At 37.2% G+C, this 16,274-nt stretch overlaps 1 non-coding gene and 2 pseudogenes across 1 annotated transcript; 2 read left to right on the top strand and 1 right to left on the bottom strand.

Annotated features, from left to right (window-relative positions):
- Window positions 1-1,048: 1,048 nt before the first annotated feature.
- LOC121203832 (small nucleolar RNA R71) lies at window positions 1,049-1,155 on the top strand. Its single transcript, XR_005898767.1, has one exon. It is a non-coding gene; the product is annotated as a small nucleolar RNA R71 (small nucleolar RNA).
- An 8,210-nt stretch (window positions 1,156-9,365) lies between these two features.
- LOC107934241 (hydroxyproline O-galactosyltransferase GALT6-like) lies at window positions 9,366-13,338 on the top strand (annotated as a pseudogene).
- A 116-nt stretch (window positions 13,339-13,454) lies between these two features.
- On the bottom strand, window positions 13,455-16,274 carry LOC107934240 (probable receptor-like protein kinase At5g61350; annotated as a pseudogene).

Here is a 16,274-nt window from a genome sequence, read left to right as displayed (position 1 = left end):
GCGACGCCTCATCCAACTTCCGCTTATTTGTTAAAAGCTCATTTAAGAATTTGATTGCGTTTGGCATCTGCGAAAGAGCTTCAATAAACGGTAAGTTAATATGTAACTTCTTTAATAATTTAAGAAATTTATCGAATTGTTCGTCTGTGCGGTTTTTCCTTGTCGCTTTGGGGTATGGCACACGAGGTTTGTACTCTTTACTAACTGGTTTCTGGTCATTGTGGTCCACCTCACCTTTACCTTTACTTACCACAATTTCTTGCCTTGGTTTTGGTTCAGGTGCAACTGACCCTTCCTCATCTTGAATGGTAATTGCATTGAGTTTTTCCATTGGGTTAGATTCAGTGTTACTCGGTAAGGTACCTTGTGGTCGTTCAGATATCAATTTAGTGAGCTGACCTATCTGAGTTTCGAGCCCTTGGATTGACGCTTGTTGATTTTTAAGTACTGTCTCAGTATTCTGGAAATGAGTTTCTGACACTGAGATGAATTTTGTTAGCATCTCTTTAAGGTTCAGCTTTTTCTTTTGCTGGTAAGGTTGTTGTTGGAAGCCTGAAGGTGGTGGTGGTCTTTGATTCCCTTGGCCTCCCAATGAGAAATTTGGGTGATTCCTTCATCCTGCATTGTAAGTATTACTATAAGGATTATTTTGAGATCAAGGATTATTACCTATGTAGTTTAAGTGCTCGTTCTCCATGTTGTGGCCATAGGGTGGGTATTCTTAATTGCTTGACCCACCTCTATATGCTTCACACTGCATTACTGGGTGAACCTGTGAAGAACCAAGAAAACCATTAATTTTTCTATTCAAAAGTTTTACCTGATTAGAGAGTATGGTAACCGAATAGACGTTAAAAATGCTGGCTGTTTTCGTTGGTTTTGTCCTCATGACTTGCCACTGATAATTATTCAGTGACATCTCTTCATAAATTCATAAGCATCCCCAAGTGTCTTATTATTTATAGTTCCACCAGTGGCTGCGTCAATCATCTGTCGAGTCGAAGGATTCAGGCCATTGTGAAACGTTTGAACCTGTAGCCAAAGTGGTAACCCATGGTGAGGGCACCTTCTCAACAGATCCTTGTATCTCTCACATGCATCGTAGAGTGTTTTTAAATCCATCTGCACAAAAGAGGAGATATCATTACGTAATTTGGCTGTTTTAGCCAGCAGAAAATATTTTAATAAAAACTTTTCAGTTATTTGTTCCCAAGTAGTGATTGACCCTTATAGTAACGATTTCAACCACTGTTTAGCCTTATTCCTCAACGAAAAGGGAAACAACCGAAGGCGAATGACATCATCAGAAACGCCATTGATTTTAAAAGTGTCGCAAAATTCTAAGAAATTTTCCAAGTGAGCGTTGGGATCCTCGTCCTGCAAACCATCAAACTGAACAAACTGTTGGATAATTTGAATGGTGTTAGGTTTCAGTTCAAAATTATTTGCAGCAACAGCAGGTCTAACTATGCTCGATTCAGTTCCTTTTAAAGAAGGTTTAGCATAATCATACATAGTACGTGGAGCAGGATTCTGATTAGCAGCAATCGTAGGAGGTAGCGAATTTTCTTGGTTTTCAGCCATCTCTTCGGTTGTGGCTAAAATATCGTCCTCTTGTTCTTCCTCTGTATATCTTAAGCTTTGCCTTATTTCTCTTCGGTTTCTGCGAACTGTGTGATCGATCTCATTATCAAACAGTAATGGTCCCGATGCGTTTCTTCTAGTCATACACTATAAAAACCTACCAGGAGCAAATAAAAGAAAAAAATAGAAAAGAAAAAAAATTAAATTGCAAATAAAGTAAAATGGATAAAGTAATAAAAATCAAGTGTTCCTAATATCTTAATTCCCCGACAACGACGCCAAAAACTTGATACGTGATATTCGTGACAGGTTTTAAAAATTTATAATTAATCGTCTTGAAACTAACTATTATCACGATAAAGGCAAGTGTAGCTATCGAACAATAGTATAGCTTTAGTAAGACCGGATTGTCAAACCTAAAGGAACCAAGGGTACTAGTAATTACCTTCTCTTTATTATCTAGCCTAAAAATTAAGGGGTTTGTTTATCTAAACTAATTAACTAAACTAAGGATGCACAGAGAGAAAATTGGGAAAAGCTTTTGAGAAAACTCGATTGATTAAGACAATACCCAGGGACAAATCCACCTAGACTTCACTTGTTATTTGACTCTGAATCAGACGATTTATTCATTTGACTTGATCCGTAGAAATCCCTAAGTTATATTAATATCTCTCTCGAGACTAATATCGTCTAACCCTAGGTTGATTAATTGAAATCTCTTTCTAATTAACACCTAGTGTTGCATTAACTAGATCTATGGACTCCTTTATTAGGTTTCGCCCTAATCTGGCAAAATCTTGTCACCCTATCTCTAGGAGTGCAATCAACTCTACTTAATTACGACAAATTTACTCTTAGATAGGGTTTTTTCCTCCTCTAAATAAGAGCATTAACTTGAATCGATATCCTGGAATATTAAAACAAGAATTAAGAACACATTATTAAGAACAAGTCAAATATTTATCATACAATTCAGATAATAATAACTAGATCCATTTTAGGTTTCATTCCCCTTAGGTATTTAGGGGGTTTAGTTTATAATTATAAAAGAAAACATCTCAGAAGAATAATGAATACAAAACATAAAGAAAACCTAAACCCCTGAATGGAAATTGAAGGGAGATCTTCAATCTTAACGCTGAATCCAGCTTCTGAGATGAACCAATCGGCTTTTCCTGAGTAATTCCTTGCCTCCTACTCTGTGTGTCCATTCTAAGTGCCTCATCAGGTGTTTAAATAGGCTTTAGAATGCCTAAGAGCCCTCAAAATTGGCCTTTTCCAAATAGGACTATACTTGGGCTCGGGAGGGACACGCCCGTGTGCGATTACTCCAACCTGTGGTCAAAGCTGTTGAATAGGAATGGGCGTGTAGTCTATCCGTGTAAGTCATGTTTCGATCCTGCCAAATGGGCACGGCCGTGTGACACGCCCGTGTGAGGAAGTCCATGCCGTGTTAATTTCTCATGTGGGTCTATTTTCTCCGTTTTCAGCCCGTTTCTCGCTCTTTTTACTCTCCTATGCTCACCTAAGTATAAAACATGAAATTAAAGAATTAGGAGCATCGGATTCACTAAATCTAAGGAGAAATCATCCATAAATGTGCTAAGCATGGGATAAAAATATGTATAAATTATGGTTTATCACCCAACCACTAACTTCTCTTTCTTTCTGAGAACCTTACCATTTTAGGAATATATGGGATGCATGTAAGGTCGGTGTTGCACTTCCAAACAAAGCTGTTGAAGCTTAGGATTAGTGAGACAAGAACCCATCATCTTAGTCCACATTTCTGACCAAACAGTGCTGCCAGTGCACTAAAGTAGTTAACTTTCCTACACCTGTAGCCTTCAAGGTAAAGCATTAGCTACCACATTTTAAGTACCCTTTTGGTAGGTGACCACATAATCATAGCCAAACATCTTGGCCACCTGTTTCTACTGGTATAGAGCAATAACTTGACTGTCATACAAAAACCTCAATCTCTTGTAGTCAGTTCTGATTTGAAATCTCCTTCTAACCAAGTAAGAATGCCACCTGTTGACTGTTGATAGAACTGCTAACATTTCTTTATCATAGATGAAAAGAGCTTGGTGTTTGACTCTCAAGGCCTTGTTGGAAAACACAATTGGTCATCATTTTTGTTATAGCACTGCCCCAATTTCTTTGCCACTAGCATCAATATCGATGCAAAACTCAGTTTGGAAATCAGGCAAGGCAAACATTGGCGCTTGGCAGATTGCATGCTTGAGTTGTTGAAAGGCTTCATTGGCTTTTTGAGACTAATTCCAACCTATATCTTTCTTTAATAAGGTATTTAATGGCTTAACTAGTATGCCATAATGTATAATGAATCGCCTCTAGTAGCCAGACAACCCCAAAAATCCTCTGAGTTCCTTAATAGATATAGGTTGTAGTTCAAGTAAGCACTGCATCTACTTTTATGACATCCATATCCACTGACCCCCTCGAGATTATATGGCCCAAATACTTAATTTCAATGGTGCCAAAGCTACATTTAGCCTTCTTAGCCTACAATTGATGCTCTTGCAAGAGTTACAAAACTTCTCTGAGATGTGCCATATGGGATGATCAATTCTCTAAATATACTAGAATATCATCAAAAAACATCCATACTGACTTCCTCTAAAGGGGTTTGAAGACAATATTCATTAATGCTTGGAAGCTAGAATAGGCGTTGGTTAAGTCAAAGTGCATAATCGAGAACTCATAGTGGCCCTCATAAGTCTTAAATGTGATTTTATGGATATCTTTCTCCCACATTCGGATTTGGTGATAACTAGACTGTAAATCAAGCTTAGAAAAGTATAAAGCATATACCAATTCATCAAATAACTATTTTATAATAGGTATTGAGAACTTATCTTTGATTATGTACTGGTTGAGCTATTTGTAATCCACTTAGAGGCACCGATTGCCATTTTTTCTTCACCATGAAAATTGGAAATGCAAAAGGGTTGTAATTGTCTCTAATAATGGTTGCTTGGAGCATTTCCTGAATCGGTCTCTCTATTTCACACTTTTGGACTGTGGGGTAACTATATGGTCCGATCTTGACTATCAGACTTTCATCATTTGAGGGAATTCAATGGTCCTATAGTTTATGAGGAGGAATTTCCTTAGGAGTCTGAAAAACATCTTCAAATTATGTGTTGAAGTTATGCTTCAAATTATGTGTTGAAGTTATTTGGTCAAAATAAATTTTACTTATTTTTCTCATTTTTTAAACCATTTCATTTATTGTTCCTAATTTTTGGAGTTTGTTGATCATGAAATCTAGTACTTACTAAATTCTAAGATGTGGTTGTTATTTTTTCATGTATTTAAACAACACTTTAGCTCAATAAAAAAAGTGACTTTACCAACAATTATTTCTATCTTTTTTTTTCTCCTAGTCTCTATCTTTGTTTCTTTAAGTTATAGCAAAATTTATTTCAAAAAATTGGTATCAGAACTATCTTCTTAAGAGACATGTAATTAAGAAAAAATATTTTGTCTTTCTTTTTCTTTTATGGATTCAGAGATCCTTTTTACTGTACTTGTACCACCCGTTTTCAATGGTGAAGGTTACTATGTCTGGGTAGCAAGGATGGAGACTCATCTAGAAGGCATGGTCTCTAAGAAGCTGTGGAGTAGGATTACGAAGTTCTTTAATTACCTGCCAATTCAAATATGGTACAAATCAAGAATCAAAATGAGAGGAAACCAAGAAAATCAAAGGCAAGAGCTATGCACTTACTGCCACCTTATCTGAAATCTTTTTTAGAATCATGATAATGAAGTCAACCTTTGAAGTCTGGAATTTCTTAAAGGAGTAGGAATGAGATGAAAGGATTAAAGGAATGAAAATGTTGAACCTGTTAGAGAGTTTGAACTCCAGAAGAGGAAGGACTCCGAGACAATTAATGATTACTTTAAAAAATTACTTGGAATCGCAAACAAAGTAAGATTACTAGGATCTGAATTTCTTGATTCCAGATTAGTTCAAAAAATTCTTGTAATTGTTCTTGAAATATTTGAAGCTACCATCTCTTCGTTGGAAAACACTAAAGATCTGTCACAGGTTAGTTTGGTAAAATTGATGCATGCTTTGTAGGTACAAGAGTAGAAAAGACTCATGAGATCTAAAGGGTCTGTTGAAAGTGCATTAATTGCAAAAGCTCAGCACAATTGAGGAGGAAAGAGAAAGAAACATGAGAAGAACAAGAAGAGAAATTTAGGTTCTGATTCTTCCATTACAAGTACATGAACAAAATTTGATTTCCTTCATTATAAACGTTGTGGAAGAAAAGGTCATCCACTTTTCAAATGCTGGAGAAAGTCAGACCAATGATTTGCTGTAATTCAGTATAGCAGGTTAAACTAATTCTCGCACTTTAGGAGCTTGAAGACAAGTGTTTTATTAAGTTTTAATTATATTTTCTTAAAGTTTTCATTTAGTTAATAAAATGTGCAAATTGAGTTTTCTTAAAGTTTCTATTAAATATATTTTTCCAGAATAACAATTAAATCGGTTTTTATTAAAGAAGGGAGAATACTTGTTTTCACATCAAAAATAAAAGAAAACTTTTTCTAGTTCTGTGTTTTGATTCAATTGGTTTGAGCTCACACTTGAAGCAATTCGTGGTACAAAAATAGCAGTGAAGATCGTTTGGTTGAAAGGAGAAAAAATTTAAGAATTTGTTTATCCGAAAACACAAGTATGATTTCGGTTCAAGGTTTATTGCTATAAATATCACAAATAGGGTCAGTTTTTAAAATTTTAATTTTTTGTTGTATAAGAAAACCATTTTCAAACCAGATTTTTTCCAACAATGTCCAGGGTTAGATGTCCATTGGCTAGTACAGGTTATAAGGAGTACATTATTTGTTCTTGTATACCCTATGTGAAAACCAAAATCACTTGCAGATTTTCCACTGGTGTAACTTGATGACATACCCGTATAAGTTTTTTCGGCATAAAAAATTAGTGTTTGGAAGTTGAAACCAAAATCATTCATAGAATGTAGTATCAAAGTTTCAAAGTGTGGGTTTCCAACAAACCTGGATTGTTGGATGGACTGTGTGCCAAAGTTGAAACCGAATAATGTCTTTCCATTGATGATTCTGGGATTTCATGATAGGATCTTTGTAACAATGTTGTGAACCCACCGCACAATTATGTGATTGGACTTTTTGCTTATTGTTCCATTTTGGCTTTAACTGGAATTGTTGTCAAACTTGGAGCACATTCATCGACATCAACAAAGTAGGCATATAACTCTAGTATAGTTGATCCAGTAGAGCAATATGAATTGAGCATCATCTCGACCTCCATGTTACCTCTGAGCTCAAATAAATCATATCTAACGGGGTTCAATGATGTTGGATATTTATATTTCAAGCTTGAAATTCTTCTCTGGCTTGAACTTGCCACTTTCCTTCTAATTCTTGATTGAAGCTCGTGCAATTTTATACTCTAGTTGAAAGCCAATTATGTAGTTTGGGCTGATGAAAAAATGACCCTAATTTTTCTGCCACAAATTTGATCGTCGTAATAAATAACGACTCTAATCTATCTATTCGTCTTCAACCAAATAACTTGTTTCACATGTTTAAAACAAAAAGCATTATGTAGAAAAAAAAGTGTGAATTATCTGAAAACAACAACAATGAAACTTACTTGAACTAATTTAGTTTCTTGGGTCGATTTTTGAAATTCAAGTATTTAACATAAATAATCTTCTCCTTCTGCAAATCTTTTTATGAAAATAATCTATTCAAAATTTCAGTATGGAAGTTCTTCAATAGAATGGTGGCTCATTTTATAGCAAGTACTACCCCCAGATATCAAACATAACTTCAAAATGTTGGAAAAGATTGGACATTACCAGTCTAAGTAGTTTTAAAAAAAATGCATATTGTTAGAAGCGTTTTTAAAAAAAATTTGGGATGTGATGAATGAATTTTATTCGGGATTCTTTGGCTTGCGAACCTTTGGTTTAGGGTTAGGGTTGAAAATAGGAGGGAAGAAAACGTGCTTTGTAGAATGCGTTTTCAACTGACGTGACTTGGGAATCCAGAAATAATTTTTGGATTAAGCTTTCACATTGTTTTTTTTTCAATTTTCCCCCTTGGTTGCCTATATAAAGGGAGATTTTGCTCCCTTCTACCCCATCAACTCTTTCAACCATTGTCCCTTACAAAATAATTTTTTTCCTAAATAGTTTTTTTGTTGAATGTTGAAATTTTTGGACAGAAAAATTTATCTGTACTTATGTTTGTGTTTGAGGGAGCCAATGTGATAATTTTAAGGTGTATTTGAGTTCACGGTGATGCGATGGCGCTCGGAGACCCCTACAATTCATCTACGGCATGGGATTGAACTATCACCTTATAAGCCCATTGCGTTGCAACTCAGGCTCCAATTTACGGTGGTTATACGATCACGGGTTGAAGTATAACTACGACTCCTGATTGATGGCGGTTATGCAGTCACAGTTGAAGCATAACTTGGAAGCCTACTTGATGGTGGTTATGCGGTCACGGGTTCAAGTTTCATTACACCCGAAGATGATACTTTATAAACCCTATACATAAGCTTGTGACCATATTCATAGGGAAAAACTAAGGAGCTTTATGGTATAATCAACTTATTTTTTCTTTCCATCTCCACCAAAGCAGTATCCTTAACCTCTCTATTCGAAACCTGTGACAGAGTTGGGGGAAAGAGGACTTTCAGGGAATGAGTGATTGTTACGATGGAGAGAAGCTGAAAGTCTTTTCTGATTGATAGCGGTTGCTACGATTAAAGAACTCTTTAATAAATACAACCGCAACTACCTCGACTTGAGTTTTAACTTTCTCTCTACTGTCATAATTACTCACCTCCTAAAAGTCCTTTTGCCCCCAACTTTGCTAAAGGTTGTAGAAAATTAAGTTAATGATACTTCTTTTGGTGAAGATAGAGAAAATGAATAAGTTGATTATACTGGAAAACCCATTTTATTTTTCACTATGATTATGGTCTCAAACTTACGTATGAGGTTTATGAAGCATCTTTTTCCGATATTATGAAACTTGAATTCGGGACCACATAGCACTATCAACTAGGCTCCTGGGTTATACTCCAACTCGTGACTGCATAACCACCGTCAATTAGGAGTTATAGTTATACTTCAACCCGTGACCGTATAAGCATCTTGAGCTCAGATTCTGAGTTGCAATGCGATAGGCTTCTAAGGTGATGGTTCCATCTCGACATGATAGATAAAATATATGGGTCTCCAAGTGCTATCGCATCATCGTGAACTCAAATATATCTCAAAACTATCACAATCACCAAAAAAAAAATGGAGAGAAACGAAAAACATGTCTAGTAGAGCATGCTTTTTGCCACCTAAGTTGAAAATACATTTCTCTCCCAAATCAGTCTATTTCCCTAAATATCACAAAAATGACCTAAAACTCAATTTTTTTTCAAGTTAGACATATGCTTCAAATTTAACCAATTATTTCTTAATAATTTATTTTTTTTATTTCCATTTACATGAAAATTTAACTTTATCATCCTTTATGAGAATCACTTTTCGAAAAAAAATCATTTTTTGAAATTAAATATTAAAATCACAATTCAATTAATTAAATTATTGAAAAATGAGAAGTTTCTAACGTACCAAATCCCCTCTAATACTTTTGATTCTATTTATTATTACCGATCGACCTCCCGCTGTCTTTTTTTCGCCTTTGCTTGCTAGTCTAATTCCTTGCTTGTCCTCGTTCCCCCCCCCCCCCCAAAAAAAAAAAAGAAATCTATTAAAATTTTCATATTTTTCTCTGTATATTGATCCTCTGTTTTCTTGGTGGGGATTTTTTTTCGGAGAAACGAAGAAATTAAGATCATCCAAGCTAGACAAATAGAACAGGTTCAACATGTTCATTTCATTGACAAAACAACGATTTGTTCAGATTCTAATAATTGTTGGTTTCTTGTACATAGTATTGGTCAGTGTCGAGATCCCGTTCGTGTTCTTAACCGAGTTCGGTAGTTTGTCTCAAGAATCGTTTACTCGGCTTCCCGGACTATCCCGCGAGGTTAATGTTCAAGAAAAAGACTCCCCGATTCGTCCCGTGAATTGGGTTTCCAAAAGCTCCCCTCCCCCAGCTCAATTTCTACATCATCGTCGACAACTCAAATATCAGGGTCGGTTCATTTCCAATTTGTCTTTTGATGCCAAAACCTTCGACCCGACTACCAAAGACAGGTCTTTGGAGCTCCATAAGTCTGCAAAATTCGCTTGGGAACTAGGGAGAAAGCTCTGGGAAGAACTCGAATCAAGGAATTTTGTAATTGACTCTACCGAGAACGTTAACAATGGATCCGAACGGTGTCCGCATTTAGTTTCTTTATCAGCGTCGGAGTTTTTGGACCATGGCAACGTCATGGAGCTGCCTTGCGGGCTTACTTTAGGGTCTTACGTAACGGTAGTGGGGAAACCGAGAGGAGCACATCCGAGGACGAAATCAAAAGTTGCTTTTTCGCAGTTTATCATGGAACTGCAGGGTTTGAGGACGGTGGACGGGGAGGAACCACCGCGAATTCTTCATTTTAATCCCAGGTTGAAAGGGGATTGGAATAGGAAGCCGGTGATTGAGCTAAACACATGTTTTAGGATGCAGTGGGGATCTGCTTTACTTTGTGAAGGGTGGAAATCTGAGGCTTATGATGAGACTGGTGATTTCACTTCTCTCTTTTTCTTTTTTAGTTTTTACTTGATTCAACTTGTATTTCAGTAACTTGCTTAGAGATGAAGTTTTTAGTAGTGTTTAGCTTAATAGATTGTTATTTTGTACTTGCAACTCATAGGAAACTGAATTGATTCACATACTAATAGGGGGAGAATTGGTTTTCATGATCAAAAGAATTTTGTTGAATTTGCTTTTTCAGTATTTGATTCTTACTTTGTTGATAGTTTGTAACATTTACCTTCTTGAAACTAGGAAATATTTTGTAAAGACCAGGTTTTAGGATTCGCTTACATCAAAGGTATTGTCCTCTTTAAGCATCCATCGGTCCTTCAAGAATTTGTCACATACAATGCAGGTGCACCTTCCATCAAACCAATCTAAGGTGATGTGGGGAAGACATCCTGGAACCTCGTTGTTACATATTTAATTCGTCTAGCGTTGTTTATTTTCTTAGAATTTTATGAATAGAATAATTATTTGGTCGTGGGCTGTGTCTAGAATTACCATATCGAACGGAAGTTCTTTGTCAATTCATTCATTAGAATTACATGATGAAAGGATAAGTTGCTATGTTGATTTGTAAATACAATTCCCGAATGTGTTTTTTCCTCTTCTGTTTTTTTTTTTAATTGCTGGATCATGGCATGCATGCTGGTGATATTTGAGTTTTGCTATTGCTTGTGACTTGTGATATTATAGTTAGCATGTTCGACTTATTCTGCTGTGAGGAAATATTAGTTTGCTGGGATTTGCTTTTTAAAATATCCTTTCCAAATTTGATGGGGGTTCCACTTTTAATTGGGTTTAATCAAAATATAGGCTATTTATGCATGCATATTAGAAGCAAACGGGAATCTTTAAACTCAAATTAAGTATCAAGGAGTTGTACTCTTGTGTCTGGGGGGCTGTAGATTGCCCACAAAACCTTTTTAAAACCTATTATATTTGTTCTGCAATTAAATCATATACCTTCTGTGTAGACCTTTTCTTTTTTTCATATTTGTTTGTATTGGTCTTCTTTATTTTCACAATTCATTTTCATGGCACAGAAGTGTTTACTTCTTTATATCTGCAGTTGATGGTGAGGTCAAGTGTGAGAAGTGGATTCGAGATGATAATAATTTCTCTGATGAGTCTAAGCTAACATGGTGGTTGCAACGATTAGTAGGCCAAAAAAAAGTTTGACTGTTAACTGGCCCTTTCCATTTGCTGAGAACAAACTTTTTGTCCTTACCCTTAGTGCTGGCATGGAGGGATATCATGTTAATGTCGATGGGAGGCATATTACTTCCTTTCCTTATCGAACTGTGAGTTATATAATGTTATAATGTAAACTTGATAATAAACTTAATATTATCATCTTGATTCGTTCTTGATATGATTTGACAATGTTGCAGGGGTATACCCTAGAGGATGCCACTGGACTAACTTTGAATGGGGACATTGATGTCCATGCTGTTTTTGCATCATCTTTGCCTACATCACATCCTAGTGATGCTACTCAAAAGAATCTTGAGATGTCTAATCAATGGAAGGCTCCACCCCTTCCTGAGCAGCCTGTGGATCTTTTTATTGGTATACTTTCGGCAGGCAATCATTTTGCTGAGCGGATGGCTATAAGGAAGTCTTGGATGCAGCACAATCTTGTTAAATCTTCAATTGTGCATGTTCGTTTCTTTGTGGCAGTGGTAGGTTAAGACCATCCTAGCAATTCACGTTTAATGGTTTAAGCCTAGAATCCCGTACTTAACCACCATCTCCATGTGCTCGAACAGCATCCAAGAAAGGAGGTGAATGTGGAATTGAAAAACGAAGCAGAATTTTTTGGAGATATTGTTATTGTGCCTTATATGGACAATTACGACCTTGTTGTCTTAAAAACTGTTTCCATCTGTGAATATGGGGTGAGTGAATTTTTTTCCCAGTTTGAAGAAATGATTAGTTAAACATTTTTTGAGATTATTTTAAGGGGTTTGCTTTTCACAGGCCCGCACAGTGTCTGCCAAGTTTATAATGAAATGTGATGATGACACGTTCGTGAGAGTAGATGCAGTTATGAATGAAGCAAAAAAGTAAACGGGGATCGGAGCTTCTATATTGGTAACATCAACTATTACCATAAACCACTACGCTTTGGTAAATGGGCAGTAACATATGAGGTAGGGATTATCTTTCCTGTAGTTTATTTCAGTTTTTATGCATAGGCAAACAAATCAAAAGGAGATGAACGATTTTGGCTTGTAGGAAAGACCAATCTATATCAGTTGCACAATTCTGCTATTTCTTCTGATATTTTCGCTCACTTACAGAATTTCTGTTATTGGTATATGGTAATCTATGCCAATGCTTAATTTTGTGGTTTCCTTGGTAAGCAATTCATAGAGGATATATTCTTATTGGTCCGACCCATGTATTTGACATTTCAGGAGTGGCCTGAAGAAAAGTATCCACCGAATGCAGATGGACCAGGATACATATTATCATCCGACATTGCACTCTTCATTGTTTTTGAGTTTGAAAGACACAATTTAAGAGTGAGCCAACGCTTTTCCCTTCTCTTCTTGATCTTCACCTGAAGATCTCGGTGTTTGACATGATATTTTTTAATGTTTGAACAATTTTACGAACCACAGTTGTTCAAGATGGAAGATGTGAGCATGGGAATGTGGGTGGAGAGATTCAACAGATTAAAACCTGTGGATTATGTGCACACCATTAAGTTCTGCCAGTTTGGATGCATAGAAGATTATTACACAGCTCACTACCAGTCACCAAGACAGATGATATGCCTGTGGAAGAAGTTTCAAAGGCAGGCTAGGCCTCAATGTTGCAATATGAGATAGTGTTTATAATTTGGTATATACCTGGGATGTATAATACAGATTTTGCAGTCAATAGCCTCCATTTTTGTATATTATCTGGAGGTATTGGGTAAATAGAGCTACTAAGCCAGGCAAACAACAAATTATGCTATTATAAAATCAGTCTGAAGTCTATTTTAAGTAATCAAGTTTTCATGAAATTACAATAATTGTTCAACTCCAATCTCACAACATTTTCTTTGAAAAACGTTTTAGGAGTTGTGAAAAGGATGAAAAGCTCCTTTGAAACCTCATTTGATGATATTTCACCATTTGTTTACCTTCCCTGCATATTTCCCACGTTTGGAAAATGCAACTGAGAGCCAACAGTACTATCAGAGTCATCATCAGAAAGAATATTAGCAATGGAGACAACATTTCTACTTAGTTTTTCTTCTAATAAATCATCAATATTTGAAGAAGAGGAAGAAGAAGAAGCAATAGTAGCTTCTTGAAGTTGCAATGAATATTCCAAGTTCCATAAGACTTCTCCCATGCTTGGTCTATCAACTCCATATTCAGCTAAACATTTCTCAGCAGTTTCTGCGAATTTTTTCAATGATCCTTCACTGATACTCCCTGCAATTTGGGGGTCAACAATTTTCTCAATCATCCCTTTTCTGTACCACTGAATTGCCCATTAAGCCAAACTAATTTGATCCCTTGGAAGTCTGGGGCAAATAACTGCCCTTGCTGATAAAACCTCGAAAAGTACGACACCGAACGAGTAAACATCAGATTTATCAGTAAGTTGTTGTCTTCTGAAGTATTCAGGATCGAGGTACCCAAAGCTACCCTTCACTGCAGTGCTAACATAGCCTTGCTCCATAGGGGCAGCTTTGGAGAGCCCAAAATCGGATACCTTAGCTACGAAGTTATCATCTAGGAGAATATTTGTGGTCTTTACATCGCGGTGGATGATCCCTATTGTTGCACCAGTGTGAAGATAATGCAATCCTCGTGCTGCACCAATGCAGATATCAAGCCGTTGTTTCCAAGACAAAGTCAGTTTGTCGTTCGAGCCATAGAGATGGTTGCGGAGCGGACCATTTGCCATATACTCGTAAACCAGTATCATCTCCGATTCCTCGTCACAAAAGCCTATAAGTGACACGAGATGTCGATGCCTGAGCTTTGAAAGCATTTCTATTTCATTCTGGAATTCGTTTATGCCTTGCTCTGATCCTTGGTCTCCTCTTTTTATTGCAACCTTGGTTCCATCTTCTAGGGCCCCGAGAAATACGTTTCCGAACCCACCAACGCCAATCACCGTCTTCTCATCAAAATTATGCGTTGCAGTTCGTAACTCATTCAAAGTGAAGAACCTGCCCAGAACTTGAATAGAATAATAACTTGAGTGTCCACTCTTGCTTTTTCTTGAGCCAAAGATGCTAGATTTCCAGGAGCTGCTCAAGGAATTCTTACGGCTACTGCCTTGGATTGGTAGAAGCCAGGACGAGAAGCTGTTTCGTTCTTGCCAATCTGGAGGCCGTTTTTTCCACCGAACACAAACCATTCCGAGGAAGAACATGGCCAAGAAGGCCATAAAAATCCCTGAAATTGCAAGCACTTTGAGTTTCATAAATTTCCCCTCGTATGAACCGTCAACAGCATATAAACCATCCAAGCTATCAGCAACGTTGTTTATCTTCATGATCTCCAAGCCATTGAGGATGGCATTAGGTAGGCCGCCAGTCGAGGCCGGACCAACTTGAACCACGATGGAACCATTTGTGATGGCAGAGGCATTAAGCACGAAATCGATGTAATATGCAGTGGCCAAGCCACCGGTTTCAGCTGAGAGATCGAGACTCGAAAACCCCATTAAGCTGTTTATATACACATTGAAGTACAAATCATTGAGAGACTTGCTTACAATGTCACAAAAGTGCATCCTGATGAGATACGAAAAGCCTGCATCGACGTTCACCACCCAAGTGAGATTGAACTTCGGCTCCACGGTTTGAGCATACGCCTCGGTTTTCATCCTTTGCGCGGTTTCGTACACCAAATATGGAGCAATATTAACCAAGTTATCCATTTATCAGGCTGGTATTTGATATAAGAACCTCTCACAGATTCAGTTCCTTGTGGGAACACATTGTATGGGGTATCAGGCATCCATGTCCTCGACAATGTATCGTATTTGGGAGTTAATATTGGTCCTCCCATATTCAACCGATACGACACTTCCAAAGCATAATTCGACAAGCCATTAACGGTCTCACCTTGCGGTACTGAAGATGCCGAATCAGAGATAAATTCATCAGGGACAGCCGCGATCTCGATGGCATTAACGAATGCGTAAGAACCCTTTTTTGGCTCGAAAATGAGGGAGAAAAGTTCGATAGCATTAACAAGATATTCCTTGAAAACCACTTTAGAATCATCCCTCACAGAGAAATCATGTAAAAGGACGAATTTTTCAGTATGGACAGTGAAAACTGCAGCTTCAAGATCATAGTGAGGGTGATGAAGAGGGTAAAAGTAGAGACGAACCCAATGTTTCCCCGGTTTTGAGATGTAAAACGTATATGTTGAACGATGAAGGAAAACCCTTGCAGTTTTATACAAACCCTCTGTTGATGAAGGGATGGAATTGGAGAAGGCATCGCTGGGAATGTAATCCATGGAGGCTTTGACATCTTGGTTAGTTGATAGATAAATATGTGCTTGAGTATCTGACTTGAATATTCGTCCATCATCGAGCCTTGTTTCCGTAGAAGATCCACAATTAATAAGATAGCTATCATATGGTTGATATGCCGATGGAGGTGAAGAAATGCTAACAGGCGAAGGAGCGGGTGCCAAAAGAGCATATGCATGGTTTAACGTAAGGAGGTAAAGTGAAAGGGACAGAATAGGCATAAATGATGGCATATTATGATCTTCCCCCATTTACGTAGCTAAAAGCACTAACGCAGCGGCGATGGTGGCGGTGGTGTTGGACATGCTTGTAGCTGGTGGGATGAATGGGCAAAGGAATTTGATAATTTGTACGTAAAAAAAAATGGTTAGTTTGTTGAAATCACGTTGGGGAGAAACGTGCAAAGCAGTAATGTGATGTTTAATGGTAACAAG

The sequence above is a fragment of the Gossypium hirsutum genome, chromosome A07, assembly GCF_007990345.1.
Source record: "Gossypium hirsutum isolate 1008001.06 chromosome A07, Gossypium_hirsutum_v2.1, whole genome shotgun sequence".
NCBI classification, from domain to species: Eukaryota; Viridiplantae; Streptophyta; class Magnoliopsida; order Malvales; family Malvaceae; genus Gossypium; species Gossypium hirsutum.
This window is presented reverse-complemented; position numbering and strand designations above follow the sequence as displayed.